We start from the raw sequence: 17,424 nt of genomic DNA, 5'->3' as shown, positions 1-17,424 counted from the left end.
GATTAAGGCCCACCCTAATCCAGTAAGACCTCCTCTTCATTAATTACATTTGCCAAGACCCTATTTTCAAATAAGGTCACATTCAATGGTAACGGGACTTTGGACTTGGCCATAATTTTTTAGGGAACACAATTTCACCTACAACAGTTTCCTTGAGTCAATTACATTTAAGCTGAGGTCACTAGAATTTAAGGAAGAGAGGACCAAGCAAGGGAAATGTGATGTGTTAGGGAGCATTCTATTTGATGGCTTGAAAGAGGATCCAGAAACAGACACCTGTACAGGGAAACACAGGAGCCAAGAGACTCGAGTGTGCACCTGCAGGTGTGACCCGTGGGCTCGCATACGGATGCCCTCACACAAGGTGTGGACAGTTGCAAACCATGTAGTCTTCACTCTGGTTCCCAGGCTCCTCCTTCTGCGTCCTCCTAATCCACTAGAACCCTCATGTGTTCTTGAATAGAAGGAGGGGAAACACTCCCCTGTTCTGGGCAAAGCTATAGGAGAGAAAGTCTGTGTGCCAAAACTACCTTCAGGGACGAAGCTTGGGTTGTGGTACATGAACATGTGTTAGGAAGAAGACAAGTTAGGTTAATTCCCAGCCTTGTGACAACTCCAGTGAGTGACTGCATGTTCTGAGCCTGTTTTCTCATCTATAATGTGGGAATACTAGAGTCGGCCTTAGTCTCATTGTGAATATCGATGAGATAAAGCATGTTCGAATACCTTGTAAGCTTATAAATAAGAAGAAAGCTCTATTTTTAAAGTCTTGAGGAACCTCCATACTGTTTTCCAGAGTGGTTTCGGACATATGTGGAACATAAGGAATAGTGCAGAGGACAATAGGGAAAGGGAGGTAAAACTGAAGGGGAAGAAATAAGAGAGGGAGACAAACCATATGAGACTCTTAACTCCGGGAAACAAACTGAGGGTTGTGGAAAAGGAGGTGGGTGGGGGAATGGGGTAACCCAGTGATGTGCAATAAGGAGGGCATGTGATGTGATGCACCCTGGGTATTACATGCAACTGATGAATCATTGAACACTACACCAAAAACTAATAATGTACCATACATTGGCTAATTGATAAATAAATAAATACATAAATAAATAAATAGAAAGACTGTTAGGCAGCACTAGGAATAGGGAAGACTAAAATCCTTGGCCTTTAAGCCTAGCACAGTTTCTGTGAATGCCTTCCCAATGACAGAAGGAGCAGGGCTGGGGGAGGGGGTTTAGTAATAGCATTTCCCAGTGTGTATACTGCGGAGGAGGTGAGAAGGTTAATAATAATCATAACATTTAATGTGTGTACTGCGGAGAGGGTGGAAGAGTTAATAATCATTTTAATAACTCAATTTAAGTACAGTGGTTTATGGGTAACAGCTAGTTTCCTCGTACGTAATCTCATGCAATGCTTGTGCCTCCTGAATCCCTTTTTAAAATAAAACTTATGCACTGGGGGGTTGGGAGAGTTTGTGAACACAAACCTTATCTGCTAGCAGATTGACAGAAGTGGTTTATCACACGTAGTGATCTGGGGGAGATGGAATGGAGCAAGGCACAGCTCGAGGAGGTGGTGGCAGAGCTGGAGAAAGGAGGCTAGGAGGGGCTCTGGTCACCCCCAAGCCCCCGAGAAGGCCTTGGGAGACAGGAGAAAAACTGCAGAAATCCTGTTCTCACCCAGGTCCAACCCTGTCCTCTTTAAGGGTCTCAGCTTTTCCAGAGTAGATCAAAGTATGTAATTGTCAGAGCTGTTGCCTAGGTAGGGCAGACGACTACAGTGTATCGTGCAGTGGCCAGAAAGCCACATAGCTGTGGACTGGCCCATGGTTGAGAAAGGAAGGGTTGGAACTACATTCCCCACGGGGTTTGAAGCTCATGAGGTGAAGCATCTAGGAAGCCTTTTTGATTCCTAAACAGGGTGGTACGTTTCACCCTATCTGTCATTCCAGAATGCGTTGTGGCGTCATATACATACATGTATACATGGAGGTGTGTGTCTGTGTATAACATTCAGCTTTCTCCTTAACTCATTATCTTGCTCTTTATTATCTGTCTTAAAGTCAAATTAGTCTCATTGATTCATTAGGTTTACTTATGTATTTTTAAACTGTTGCATACTAATTTGTAGACTGGACCTACCAACTTATTGAGCCAGTTACTTTTACATGGACATTATATTGTTCTTAATTTTTCAGTATTAAGAGTGTTGCACAGGTATGGGCTTGATCTTTTTGAAGTCCCTCATTATTGCCTTGTAATATGCTATATATTTATATTTCTTGCTAATTTTTTGTCTCACTGTGCTAGAATATAAACCCCATGAAAGCAAGGATCTTTGTCTATGCTATCCATCTATCTCCAGCACCTAAAACTACACCCAATATATTTATTGGAGGAATGCAGATGGCCACACTATGACCCTGCTTATATTTAAGGTATACTGTCCTCTTAATAGAGTTAAGTTTTTAAAGGGACAGGGATAGTCAGCCTCATCTCTTTGAACTGCAGTGCTTGGCCTGATGCCTTTCTTAGACTGGGAGCTTTTAATGCATTTCAGAGACAAAGAGTATAGCACATTGTTTAAAACTTTAGTCAGGCCTACGCGGCTTTGCATCTCAGCTCAACAATTGATGGGTTTTAATTTTGGCCAGATGCCAATTTAAGAAGGATTGATAGCAGCTTATATCTGATCCTTCTCACTGCCTCCACAGCTCCCACCCCTACTTCAGCCACCACCATCTCAAAGCTGGATTTTTGCCACGGCTTCCAAACCTGTCTCTGTACTTCCACGCATGCCAATTGTTCTACTCTTTCTGTTGCAGTCAGTGAAATGCTAAAACCCGAGTCAGATCAGGGCATCCTCCTGTCAAACCCTTCAGTGGGCCCTCACTCCGAAAAAAAGCCCAAGCTGATGTAAAGTAGCCTAAAAAGCACAGCATGGTCTGCACACACTGCCCTCCCATTCATTTCGGCCCTCAATTTGGCTGCTGTCCTCGCTTGCTCATTCCCTCCAGCCTCCTTGGCTGCCTGCTGTTCCCGGAACTGGGATGTCCATGCCCGCGGCGGGCCTCCTATATTTGCCCTGCACTCTCTGCCTGGAAGGCTTCCCCCACCCAGCCCACCCCACCCAGGCATCTGCATGGCTCCTTCTCTTCCAGCCTTTAGCCAAATTGCCCCTATTTGGTTAGACTTTTCCTTATCTAAAATTACAATCCCACCTGGACACTTCCTATGTGTGTCATCTAGCACAGTACTTACGTCTTTATTTCACATGTTTATTGTGTGTCTCTCCCACCTAACACATTACCTCCATGAGCCAGACATGTATGTTATATGTTTTATTGTATTTATTCAGGGCCAAGAACAGTGATTGGCAGCAATTAAATAAATGTTCATACATATTTATCAAACTGATTTTAAAAGAGAGTGCTTATTTGACACATACTCTGCTAAACCCTTTACCTGCATTATTCCATGTCATTTTCACCAGCTCCCTATGAGGGAGGTACTACAGAGAAAGAGCAAAGACAATGGGCTCTACAGTCAAATAGCTTGGAGGACAGCCTCACCCCATTGCTAACCAGCTCTAGGTCGCAAGCCAATCCTGTGTCTTCACTAAGTCTCCGTTATCCCAACTGAATGAATACAAGGGAAATATTAATGATTCCTATTTACCACTATCGGTTGTATTTTGTCAGTTTCTGTATGAAGCCCTAGATTTTCCCCAGCCCTAGATTTAGGCTCCAAATCCCATCTTATCTACTTATCTCTCTTATGTGATCATTTAAGACTTAATAGCTATTTCGTGTGTACTATTTTGCCAGAGTAAAGTACTCCTTGTCTTAGCCTATTTCACACAGGAAAATGTTAACTGCTAGATTATAAGTGCCCTGAAAAATGGGATTTATCCGTGAAATGGCCTAAGTGATGAACTCAGGCGGCGCTCAGAGCATAGCTAAAATAATGATACACGGCTTTCTGTTAAATCTCTATCATGCTCTGGACAAAAAATGTGTTTAGTAGCTTCACACTTTGACTTCTATAGAATATGACTTGTTTTTGAGTTATCTGAGAGTTCTAAAGATCATAATAAATGGGAGGGGTGCCTGAGTGACTCAGTCAGCTAAGCGTCTGCCTTCGGCTCAGGTCATGACCCCAGGGCCCTGGGATGGAGCCCTGTGTCAGCCTCCCTGCTCAGTGGGGAGTCTGCTTTTCCCTCACCCTTGGCCCCTCTCCCTGTTTGTTCTCGCTCTCTCTCAAATTTTTAAAATCTTTAAAAAATAATAAATGTGAAGAAGAAAAAATATAGATTCTCTTTCTAATACTAAATGAGGGACAGGTGCTATGCGGTGATTGAAACACATGTTTTTGAATCAGGCTGACCCACTTTCAGATTTTGACAGACACATCACAGGCTCTCAAGGAACAATTGAATGAATGAGTGGCTCATAGACATACGAGCTGTGTAATGTTGGGCAAATTTTAAATTTTAATTTCTTTTTTTTATCTCATGAATTTGTTTCTGTGAAATAATAAATATGCAATGGTAAGTACTGTGCTTGATATACAGAAAGATTTTAATAGAGTTATTATTACAGTAGTATAGTGAAAAAAATAGTTTTTCACTGTACAGTTCAGAATGTGGAACCCTTCACCCCAAAGTGAAAGTTTTACCTGAGAAGTAAGAATTCAGATGAGCTTAGTATCAGATACAAAAATGAGCCCTTTCCAAATGCCTCCTCCTTCCCCATCCTCACAGCTGCAGTTAATCAATAGTCACAGTACATCCGTGATTCTTACCAGATCTTATATTTATTCAATTCTTCCTTATTTCTTCAACCATATGACAAGTACTCTCTCATCTTTCAATTCTCAGCTCAGCTGGGCCTTCTGTTAGAAGCAGCCTCAGTCCCCCCCAGGGAACTGGATCTCCTCTGTGCTCTGGTAGTGTCTGCTTTGCTTCTCTGTTCAGCAGTCATCACATCTTCAGGCCTGCAGTTCATATTTGAATGGTGGTGTCTCCCAGTGGGGAGTTGTAGAGAGGATTCATAAATCATACATTCAGGGCTGGACTGGATGACTTTTAACACCCACCTCAGAGCACTGAAAAGATACTGCTTTTAAATAGGTTAGCACAGCAGCCAGCAGTAGTAAATAACCAATACTAATAATGATGCTGATGATTAGCAGAAGCATTCATCTGTCACAGTATGAGGTGAGTAAACAGATGAAGTTTAATAATTATCTATATGAATGTTATTATGAACTAGGATGTCATAGGCCAGGGCCCCAGAGTTTTAGAAATGTCAAAGATTGCTTACCGTACAAAGAGGAAATTTGTCTCTCAGAATCTTCCGGTCCATGTGGAGAAAAAATTTTGAGCCTTTGAGACTGCTTTTCCTAATAAGACTGTCTATAGAAATAATTTCAAACCTTAAATGAGAAATTGTAATTCCTACTTTTTGTGTCAGAAATAACAAGTCAAGGAAAGTACTGGGAGGAAAATGTGTTTCTTAGAAGTAAATTGCTTATATTTGAAAGTATATTGCTTAAATTTCTGAGTAGTTAGATACTATTAATATACTCCAGAGTTTAACATGGGGTAGAATAACATTATATGGTGAATTATACCTCCTTCTATAATAGTCCTTATTTGGGAGAACAACATTAATATTTTGTGGGTTGAAGGAGTTCTTTACTCTTGCCATTGAAAATTCCATTTTGGCTTTATTTACTTAATTCAATAAACATTTTTATATCTGAGTACCTACTGTCAGGCTCTGTGCTAAGCAGTGGGGTTTAAAGTGGTGAACAGGCCCAGGAAAATCTCTGCCTATATGAAGCAAAAAGGGATAGAGATATTGAAGGAAGAAAAGTTAATTTCATAGATAATAGTTTATTTCCCTGAGTGATCTGTACTCTTGAGTCTGTGAGATATCCACAGGAGAGGCTGGCAGGCAGTGAAGAAAGAGAAAGGTAGGTTTGATAAAAAACAGTGTTCCCAGTGATTTCCAAAAAAATGGTTTATTCAAGGTCCAATCTAATTGCCTATATAGTTCCTTCCCAAGAAAGGGTCCCACATCCATTCAGAAGGAATCTGTTCGGTTCTTGTTGATTTCAGCTGTCGATTTTATGGAGTGAACAGTTGTGCTGTGACTTGCTTTGCCTAATGGCTGGTTCACTCTTTAGCAGAGAGAAGGGACATTTTAGAGTCCAAAGCATTTCAGATTTAGGAACAAAATCTCTATGCTTGCATTAGTTCCAGCTTTTTCATAATGTGATGTTGAAAGCATGCCTGTGTGTTCCAGCCTCGCTCCTGGCTTCAGCTGGTTATCTACCCTTACTGTCTGTTTGTTCCTCTTTCTTCACTGAATTCTTCATCTTCCCCCCAGAAACATTATTTCATTCAGATTATAGAAGTTATATAACAATTATTATAGACGTTTTGGAGAGGGAGAAGAAAAGCCTTAAGAAGTTTAAATTAACATCTCCCGTCATCTACTATTCAAAGAAAGATATTGCGATTCAAGCACCTATCTCTATATATGTGTACACATGTACTGACTACTTCATGTTAAATGTGTTAAATCTTATTATGTTGAAGTGCATTTATCTGATTGAGGCCTTGGAAATTGTTCTCGAATAAGTGCGGAGAAAAAATTTCAAAGTAGGTAAATAATAAATAATTAAAAGATGCTGCGTGCACCCTGAAATATGATTTCTCTAAAAACCAACTGGAGTGTTTCTGGTACTGCATAGTCACTGGGCAAACAGGCTGTGGAGTGAGGCTGTACATCTTATGTCTTGACTTTGCTATTGATTACCAACACACTTTTGCACAATCCATATTTCTTTTTTGGGCTCCCCCCCCCATCTGTAGTATTTATAACGTTGTGGATTAAATGAGAAAATGAATGTATTTTATTTCATATACAGCCTGACTTATATTAAGCCCCTGAAAATGTTAGGTCTTGTTATTTCTAAGCATGCGTGTGACTCCTTACATCTTTGCAAATTTGTGGATGGTACCCACATCCTTCTAATGTCCCATGTGCAAGCATTGGTTGTCATCTTTGATCTTTCCTTCTTTCTGGCATTACTTCCCCAAATTAGCACATTATGTGGGCTCTTCAAACACCGTACACCAGATGGAGAGAAGTATAGGAACTCATATCCGTAAGAAGCTTCAGGCTTACACACACCTTAACTATACCATTTACCTAGCTCTGTAACTTTAAGTGAGGGAATGGGTCTCCTATCAACTCAGTTCTCTCATCAATAAATGGAAGATAGTAACAGCATGCATCTCATAGCCTTGCTCTCAGTCTGAAATGGGAGGTTGCGCACAAGTGCTGCATTGTGCAGTGCTCAGCACATACGGAGTGCTCAATAAAGAGAAAAGGTGTTGGGTGAGGATGAAGAAAATGATGGTGGTGAGATGCATAAGAGTTCTTTTAGCTTAAGGAAGAAAAAGCCCTTCTATCCTCCATCCTAATCCAAATGTCCTCTCTTTTCTATCTGAACCCTGGCAATGGATTCCTGTCTGGACCTCTAACCTCTAGTTCCTTTCTGTCCCATTCTGCCCTGCACACAACTTCAAGATTAATCTTTCTTTAAAAAAATTGGATCATGCCTCTTCTCTTAAAAATGTTTATCAGATTTTCAGTAATTGTTAAACAAGACATAAATTCAGTATCTAGGCAGTCAACACATGCATAATTTTTTCCTGTTGTCCATCCGTTGGTTCCCCACGGTGAGCATTGCACACCAGACATTGTGATCTATAACTTATTCCTCACACTTACCTGTCTTTCCTTAATTCTGCCTATTCATCCTTTATGTCCCAGTTTTAACTGTAAGGACTTCTCTTTTGGTGATATCATTTAATTATTCAGAAATTTTTATTCAGCATCTACTTTGTGCCTGGCACTGTTCCGGCACTGAAATTCAACAAGGAGCCAGAGAAAGATGGTCCTTGCCTTCCTGCTGCGCTTCTTCTTGTTCACGTGTATGCACGTGTGTGTGTGTTTCCCCACTCCTTTGGCACATAGGATATGCAGCTTTGTTTAATACATCTTGCATCATCTTCAACTCTAACGTAGTAACTGTGGTTCATGAGAGAGTTGCTGATCTGTTTTTTAAAATTATTTTCCTATAGCATATATCTTATGGTGGGGTTAGATTGACAGCCTTCCATTAGTCCTCCTTATAGTCTTGCTACCAACATTGCATCAAATGAAAAAAAAATGTAGTTATACATTGGCCTCTGGGACAAAACTCAAAACAGAATCCTAAATGTTAACAAAGGAATAATCTATATTGCTCTGTAATATTATACTGCGTCATACCATATTATAACATAGGGAAAATAGTGATAGCAGATTCTCTTCAGTAGAATGTGGAAAGTTAAATGTAATGCTAATCAAACCACACAGCATATCTGAGGTTATTTTATTCAAACTTGATGTGCTTCTACTTAAGTCCTATAAATCAGTGTAAATCTTTTCTTTTTAAAGATTTTTATTTATGTGAGAAAGAGTGTGTGTGAAAGTGAAAGAGCACAAGTGGGGAGGGGTTGGGGGGTGAGCACAGAGAGAATAGCTCAACAGGGAGTCCGACGTGGGGCTTGATCCCAGAACCCCAGGATCATGATCTGAGCCCAGGGCAGACATTTAACTGACTGAGCCACCAGGCGCCCTAATGTATATCTTACTACAGATATTGTTCTGCCCCCCCCCCTTTTTTTAATAGCAGGCACACCTGATTCACCTCTTATATATAGAAATTTCTGCTCATGTGTGACACTTTGTGCAAGTGCCTTTATGATAGTTTTTTTCTTTTTAATTCAAGGTCTTTGGAAACAAGGAAACAACAGAATGGGTTACACATGTTTCACTTATACCTAAAATAGGAAAGCTTGCTATCACTTAAATATAATTATCTGAAGACCACTTTCTTCAGTGATTTGGGTATTTTTCTTTAACTTAATATACCAGTTTGTTTTTAATAGAAGTATGCATACAGAGTGAATGCCTGCCTTGGGAAGGGGCTCTGAGGCATGTTTCTTGCTGTCTGACCTTGAATACATAATAGTTTCCTGTTGTGTTTGAGATTTCTCCCCCACGTCCAATGAAGTTGGTACTTCTCACTCTAACAGCTGTGAAATACTTTGAATCCAGAAAGAAAGGACAATGCAAATACGACAGTATAGCACTGAGAGAGTTATTTTGCTAAACTAGTCCTTATGAAAGCCTTCTAAACCCAGACAAAAGTGCAAGCTGACTTACTAGTGCTGAGAAGTGAGATTAAGCTTGGGAGTATGATGGATAGCAACAAGGATTATGAAATCTCAACACATGGCTTAAATAAAAATTCATTTAATTTTATTGTTTATTTAACTGTTCCACCAAGCTTTAACTTTTGCCTGAAATCAAAACAGTCATTCAAGGACTTCTGCAAAGTAAAAGAAATTTTCCATAATAGACCTTATTATAAATGATCTTTGTAGAAATTGTGAAATACGTCCCTCAATCTCACTATTTTCCTTGGATTCAGATCAATATTAATTTGGTTAAACTTCATGGTGGTCACTGTGACAGGTACAAAAGTACAAAGATGAATAAAACACAGTTTTACCCTTAAGTGGGACTCAGACACCTAAAAAATAACTACAGATTAAATGAATTATGGCCACAGCCTCCAAACTTGTCTTTCTGCATTTCTGTTTACCCCTTTAGTCCATTCCATCCTCAGTTGCCAGAGGATTGTTACTAAATTCAAAATGTCATCAAGCCACTTCCCTGCATGGACCTGTCGGTGACTACACCTGCTATGGGCGGGAAGTCCATCTCCTTTGATGTAGCTGAAACTGTTCTCCACCAGCTGCTCTCTGCCTGCCTCTCTGAGCTCGTCTCTGACCTTTCCCCCTCCAAGCTCTTGCCTGTATGTTTCTCCACAGCATCATTCATATTCTTTTACCTGTAGACCTTCATACTCAGTGCTCTGTCCACCTGAACATTCTTCTTTCCCCCTCCAACCCTTTGCTGGCAGATTCCTCCTCATGTTACACACCTTTTTTAAGTAGCACTTTCCCTAAGCAGTCCTTCCTGGCCCACCAAGACTCCTGTGATTCCTGTCTCCTATCATATATGCAACTATCACACTATACGAAACTGCTGATTCCTCCTCTGGGAAGGACAAGGACCCTGTCTCTTAAGTTTAGCACAGACACCCCCTGCTCAAGGTGCTTCAACAAATGTGAATTGATGAAATGGAAATCCAGATGAGGAAATAATTGATTCCATCGGACCTAGGCCCTAAAGGATGTGTGGGAGGGAGAGCATCTGGGGGGCACAGTCAGTTAAGCCTCCAACTCTTGGTTTCCGCTCAGGTTGTGATATCTGGGTCATAAGATGGAGCACTGCATCAGGCTCAGTGCTCATCGCAGAGTCTGCTTGAGACTCTCTCTCCCTCTGCCCTTCCCTCCACAGATAAATAAATAAATCTTAAAAAGGGGGGGGGGCGCTTGGGTAGCGCAGTCGTTGGACGTCTGCCTTCGGCTCAGGGCGTGATCCCGGTGTTCCGGGATCGAGTCCCACATCGGGCTCCTCCGCTGGGAGCCTGCTTCTTCCTCTCCCACTCCCCTGCTGTGTTCCCTCTCTTGCTGGCTGTCTCTCTGTCACATAAATAAATAAAATCTTTAAAAAAAAAACAAAACTAAGAGGCAGCCCACGGAATGGGAGANGTTGAGAAAGGGAAAGACATGCATGAGCAAAGCCAATAGTTTGCAGAATAGAGCAGTTTGGGATGAATCCTATTTGCATTGGATCTCAAATTTGACATCACTTCTACCAAGCCTTCCTAAGAAGCCCCCTTAAAGAGGTTAGAGGTCTCTTGTATATGTGCTGAGAGCGCTCTCTTATTCTACACGTTATGATGTATATTTCTGATGTTAAGTTTTAAACCTGAGATCAAAAAAACACGTTCATTGGGAGTAATAAGTTTGGGGTATTTTTTTTGTTTTTTTGAGAGAGAGAGAGTATGAGTGGGGGTGGGGTGGCAGAGGGAGGAGCAGAGAGAGAGGGAGAAGCAGACTCTCCCCTGAGCAGGGAGCCCGGCTTGGGACTCAATCCCAGGACCCTGGGATCTAAGCCAAAGGCCGACGTTTAACCGACTGAGCCACCCAGGAGGCCCAGGTTTGGGCTTTTATTTAGCATTCTTTCATATGAAAAACTTACCATGTTAACTATAAATAATTTATAATAATAATAATTGCTACTATTATTAGGTGATAAAGAGGGCATTTCAGTGGAAGATGAGAGAGAGAAAAACAAACATAAGAAGACATAGATGCCTGGCACCCTACAATCCTGAAGATGAATGATTGCTACCATGCTGAATGTCAGCCTTTCAGACCCATTTCCTTCTAACAGATGTGTAAGGGGTAAAAAGTCTTTTTTTTTTAAAGAATTTATTTATTTATTTGACAGAGAGACCACCGGTGAGAGAGGGAACACAAGCAGGGGGAGTGGGGGAGGAAGAGGTAGGCTCCCAGAGGAAGAGCCTGATGTGGGGCTCGATCCCAGAACACCGAGATCACGCCCTGAGCTGAAGGCAGACGCTTAACAACTGAGCCATTCAGGCGCCCCATAAAAGTCTTTTGACCCGGTAGCCACACCACCACATTCCCTTAATATAGGGAAACTAGGACTCCAGGGTTGGACTGGCTTAAACAACAGCCCCCTGTCCTTTATATTAAATTGCTGTGTCCAGCTCATGAATGCACAGTGAGACTTTTTGCCTGTGTAGGGAAAGGTTTAAGAAGTGGTAATATATTTCTGCCATATCACCAGGAATCAAGAAAGCAGTTTAATTCATGCATTTTAAACACTAACAACATCTGACTCAAAGCATCATCTTTAGAAAAAAAGGGGAAATGGCCAAAACAAACTCCCAGGGCTTCAGTAGAGTGAACATACCCAAATATTAATCACAGAGAAGTGGTGAAGCTTTTAGCTTCACACATATGAACTTTAGCCCTTTTGTATTACAGTTGCTTTGCAAATCATGACTCCAAGGCAACAGCCTTATTGGAACCTCCAAGATTAATAATGACTTTATTCAGCTTATAGCTTAGGGCGGAACCAGAGACAAAGCCAAGACTCCTGGGCATACTGATCCTGTCAGCGCAGGTCCCATTGCCCCAAAAGCATAAACATGAATTCTGTTTGTCTTCCCAGGGATCTCTGTGCTTTTCCTGGCCTGTCTTTTTAACATGAACAGGTGATAAATGCATTTCTTCTTCTCTTAAAATCTAAGCTGGCTTTTCTTGGATAGTTAGAAAAATAATAACCATGGTAATGATGATGATAATAATTTACTAATCATTTGACACACTTTAGTTCATTTATTTCTCGTAAGAGCTCACTGCAGTAAATATATCCCTTTCCCCATATTATAGTAAAGAAACAGAAGCTTAGAGAGTTTAAGTAATTTCTTGAGACTATATAGCGAGGAAGGTGGAGTCAAAGCCAGTTTTTCTGATTTCAGAGTCCAGTCTTTTAACCACTCCCTTCTACCATTCTGTTTTGTAAGCCACCAGCTGACATTTGCACACCTTTGCCATCTCTTTAGCCTACTTACAACCAGAACTGAACCGTGCCCATCTTTCAAGAAAGTGTTAATGTAAGTATTAAGAAGCTTTAGAAAGGGACGTCCTACTTGATTTCTGCTTGGGTCATAATCTCAGGGTTGTGAGATCCAGCCCAGCGTTGGCTCATGCTGGGCATGGAGCCTGCTTGGGATTCTCTCTCTCCCTCTCCCTCCCCCGCTTCTCTTCCCCCACATCTGTGCGTGTGTGTGCTCTCTCTCTCTCTCTCTGTCTCTCCAAAAAAAAAAAAAAAAAAGCAGCTGCAGCAGCTTTGGAGACTGACAGATGTGTATTGAGTTGCAGCTCTGCCGTTTCTTAGCTGTGTAATTTTTGTCAAGTTCATTAACCTCTCTGATCCTCAATTCCCTATCTAAGAAATAGTAAGAGTAAACATCTGAAAGGGTGAACTGCAACAGTTCAGTGAGTTAACGTACCTAACGTTCATGTGCCATAGCACAGCGCCTGACACGGAGTAAGGACCCAGTGAGGTACAGAGCCTCATTCAGGCTCAGCTCACATGACACCTTCTCTTACAGGTCTTTGTCTTCCTTAGTCCAAACTAAGGCACTGCCCCCACATTCACCAACTATATCATTCTCAGCTTTTTAGAATTTGTTTTCTCTTTATACACACCTGTCTCCTTTTACAGGCTGGAAGCCACTGGAGGGTAGGAATGATGCTTAGATTTTTGAACATCTATGAAAAGCTGAGAATGGTGCTCAATAAATAGTGGTCACATTCTTAACCAAATATGTGGCTATACTTCTGACAGAGAATTGTGTGGTTTCCCTCTCTCAGGTTTTGTGTCAGTGCCTAAATGAATCTATAGAGAACCAAGAATAAGAATAGCTTTGTTCATATTTGAGGCCTTCCATAAGTGTGGCTCTTGAATTATTACTTTTTGCATATCTTCCATCATTCTTACTCAATTTAAGCATCTTGAGGACAGCACTTACAGGCTATTTTGTTTCTACCACATTAGCCAATAGTAGAAATGGAGAGCACTCAGTAAGTGGTAACTGTCATATGTCATGAACTGTATGAGACTCTCACTTAGATTTTTTCATTAAATTGTCCAATAGTCCAATGCCATAGTTCTATGTATCCCCCTTCCCTCATCCCCATTTCAGAGATGAGGAATATTGAGGCCTAGAGAACTAAGCAATTTATCCATGATCCACATCTACTAAACACAGAGGTGGGACTTAAACTGAAGTCTGTCTGACCCATAGCCCATACTCCTAACCAGAAATTCTCAAAAATGGTCTGGCATCAGAATCACCTGGCAACTACTACATCAAAATCTAAAGAGATGGAGCTCTAGAGTCGCTTAAACTTTCCAGGAGATTTTTGCACAACCAGACCAAAGATTTGGTAAACTCTACTCTCAAATACTGCATCATATTTCTTCTAAATGTCTGTTTGAATGAATGAGTGATGGCTGTAATTCTTCCATTGATAATCCACTTCTACAAGAAGGTTTACTCTCAGACAATGATCCATGTTTTAAAATACAAGGATTCCTAAGAGGTTATCTCTTAATTATCCAATATCTTTAAGAGGATTGGCTCTTAGTTGAACAAGGCTTCTGTTTCTCCTGGATCTAGATCATCTGCTGTGGCAGACATTGTCATTGACACAGGCTCCTAGGGTGGTCCAGAAACATTCCACCTGCTAGCAGTGATATAGTCATGCCTCTCTCAAAAAAAAAAAAAAAAAACTTTTTTTTTTTTTTTTTTTTTTTTTTTTTTTTTNTTTTTTTGCTGTGTCAGGATCATGAATGCACAGTGAGACTTTTTGCTTGCATAGAGGTCTTTGGTCTGGCTGGCAGCCTCTTTGGAAGGCTAACCTCAAGCCACTTAAAGCAGAGGCAGCTCAGGTGTCCTTCAGCTGATGGCTGGATAAATGAAATGCAGTTTTAACCATACAATGGAATATTATTCCGCAGTGAAAAGAAATGAAATATCTGTATATGCTATAATATGAATGACCCTTGACAATATTATGCTACAGTGGAAGAAGCCAGTCACATATTGTATGATTCAAATTGATAGAAAATGTTCAGGATGGGCAAGTCCATAGAGACCAAAAATAGATTAGTGATTGCCTAGGGCTGGGAGAGTTTGGTGAGGAATAGGGAATAACTGCTAACAGGTATAGGGTTTCTTTTTGGGGTGATAAAAAGCTCTGAAATTCATTGTGGTGATGATTGCTCAATATTGAGAATATGCTAACACCACTGAATTAATACGCTTTTAAAGGATAAATTTTATATGTGAATTATATCTCAGTAAGGGTGTCCAGAAAGGGGGGGGGGAAGGCAGCACAGGATGACAGAAGCGCTGTAGCAAAATTATACATGAGAATCATGAGATTGCCAGACACCCATCACAACCGGAAAAGACTTCACAAAGTTCCCCTTCACCGGGAGGATGTACAGAATCATCCTTATGAACGGATGCTCACCTTACGGTTTCCATAAGCTGACTCTATCAGTAACTTCCTGTGGTGCTTTTTTCTGACTTGAATGTGTTTCTAGTTTTCTAACCCTCTTCTTTTCCCTAGCTCTTATAGGACTAAGTTAAATATAATTCCCAGAGAAAGCCGGGCACATAGTATTATATTTTTTGGGAAAGGATTATAGATTAAAATGTAGAATATGACTATGGCAGTGCACATTTTTGCTGCAAGCAATACCAGAAGGCTGGTACTAATTATTTGCCATAGCAGAGAAGAATGTTCAAGCCAGTATTAGTGTTTAAAAGGAGACATGATTCCATCAAAATCTCATGTGTCAGAGGTGCCACATCCTTTTTCATCTCCGTGGCCATGGGTAGGGTCAGAGCTGTATTCTACTCACCTGGACGGTGAAGCAGCATGATTTCCTGCTTCCTATGTGACCCTCCCTGGAAACTCACCGTCCATCACAATGTGTAAGCTACCTCTCTAAAATGCAAACATGAGACAGCGCAACCCAGGGCATCACAGCCTGGATCCCAGGCTTGCATGAAGGCTTCACCATCTATGGCTCAGTCGTTTTAGGCAAGTTATTTCATCTTTCTGTGAATCATTTCCCCCTATTTTTAGGGAGGATGAAATGAGAGCAGTATGTCAAGTGCTTAGTCCAATGTCGAGCTCAAAGCGGTTGGTCACTCTGAGCTCTTATTATCACACTTATATTCAAATGCTTTGTTTCTACATAATGAAATCTAATCATTGTCAATGAAATCTAACCATCGGTCTTGCAGGAACCTGTACAATCTAAACCAGTTTGTCTTCTCCCTGTTCACAACCTTCTCTAAATGCATCTGGCAAATTTGTGACTCCCAGTACTTCTCAAGCTCTTTCTCTGCCGTTCCTGTATCTCTAATCAGAAAAGCCCTTTCTTCATCCAGGAAGACCATAAGGCTATGAAGTGACTTAAGTTTTTCTCAAATTCCTCCTTTCTCCATGTTCTGAGAGCACCGTAGGGGGGTGAGCGAAGTTGACCAAAGGGAATTATATTTTATAGGAAAAACAAACAGGATTCCTGGTGGACTAGAGAAGACGAATGATGGATACAAGAATAAAGGAGGACTTCTAAGCTTAGATCTGAAGCAACTGGGCCCATGGTGGTGCATTTATTGATATGGGAAGGCTTGGAGAGAATGAGGCTGTGAGGGACTAAAGACATTCATGTTAGTTAGGTTTGATACACCGGTCAGATATCCAAATAGATTTGGTAAGTAAGATGTTGAATATGTGAGTCGGGGTATGGGGAATGGTCGGGGCTGTGGATATAAAATGAGGAGTCATAACCCTATAGGTGGGCCAAGTGTAGATAACTTTGGGGAACCCAGGGGACCAGCAACATTTAGAGATCAGCTAGAGGAAGAGAAACTTTTAAACAAAAACATGTGAGTTCACTCCCCCTAGCACCTGATTGAAATTAAACACTGTCTCATTTATCTTTGTGCCTAGCGGTATTCGTTATAAAAATCCAATAAATTCTTGTTAATTTATTTCAGTTCTAAAAGTAAAGAATGGTAGCCCCTTCGACATCTTCCAGCTGTATACTTCAATGATTTGGCAACATTTGCAAAATAAGCGTGAAGAATGATTCCAACATCCAGCTTAGGGTAGAATATGGTGAACAGTTCCATGACTTCTGGAGACAGACTGGTCCTCTCGACCTCCTAACCTCTTCCTATCCCTTTCCCTAGGGTCACACTGAAAAGGGCATGGCCCCAGTGCTCATGTGGGGATGGCAGAAAGCCCAGGATCCCAGCATGGTCCTCCAGGCTGAATACCAGGGGGCTTGAGAGAACAGCAGCTGCTTTAACATATGGGTGACCAGTAGGAATTCCCCGTAGTTTTGGACCGAAGCACCTCCATGTACACAATACCCAATTTTCTGAAAGGTTGTGTGAGAAACTTTCTGTAGTATCTCGTCATGTTTTTCCCATTGACTTTAACAATTTAGTATCCATATTTTCCTGATCTCCTTGTTCCTGTGAAGCATTTAAGAATTTGTAAATCAAGACACATCCCTCTTTTTTTCTCTCTTGTTGGTACTCTTCTGTTTAGGGCTGCATCATCTTTCACCTTAGCAAGTTCAGTTGCCTTCTATCCAGTCTCCCCGCCCCCAGTTTCTCCCCACTCTGACACCAGAATAACCACACCAGAACATTTCCCTGTTAGGGTATCCACCTGCCAAGAACTTCTGCAGCTTACCAATTGCTTACTGAAAAGAAAATTCCAAAATCTTAAGGTTGGCGTTCCAGGTCCTCC

General features: G+C 41.1%; 1 protein-coding gene across 6 annotated transcripts in view; it reads left to right on the top strand.

The window, feature by feature from the left end:
- The window catches only part of JAKMIP2 (janus kinase and microtubule interacting protein 2), a 160,549-nt gene that overhangs the window by 74,172 nt on the left and 68,953 nt on the right, over window positions 1–17,424 (top strand). Inside the window, exon 1 of one of the 6 annotated variants that reach the window (XM_034656227.1) lies at window positions 11,429–11,448. The exons of the other annotated variants lie outside the window; for them this stretch is intronic. The gene's annotated coding sequence lies outside the window, so the exon portion shown is untranslated. Of the gene's footprint in view, window positions 1–11,428; window positions 11,449–17,424 lie in introns of those variants that run through there. 6 annotated transcript variants of the gene reach the window in all.

Source organism: Ailuropoda melanoleuca, chromosome 3 (assembly GCF_002007445.2).
Source record: "Ailuropoda melanoleuca isolate Jingjing chromosome 3, ASM200744v2, whole genome shotgun sequence".
In the NCBI taxonomy this organism is placed as follows: Eukaryota; Metazoa; Chordata; class Mammalia; order Carnivora; family Ursidae; genus Ailuropoda; species Ailuropoda melanoleuca.
This window is presented reverse-complemented; position numbering and strand designations above follow the sequence as displayed.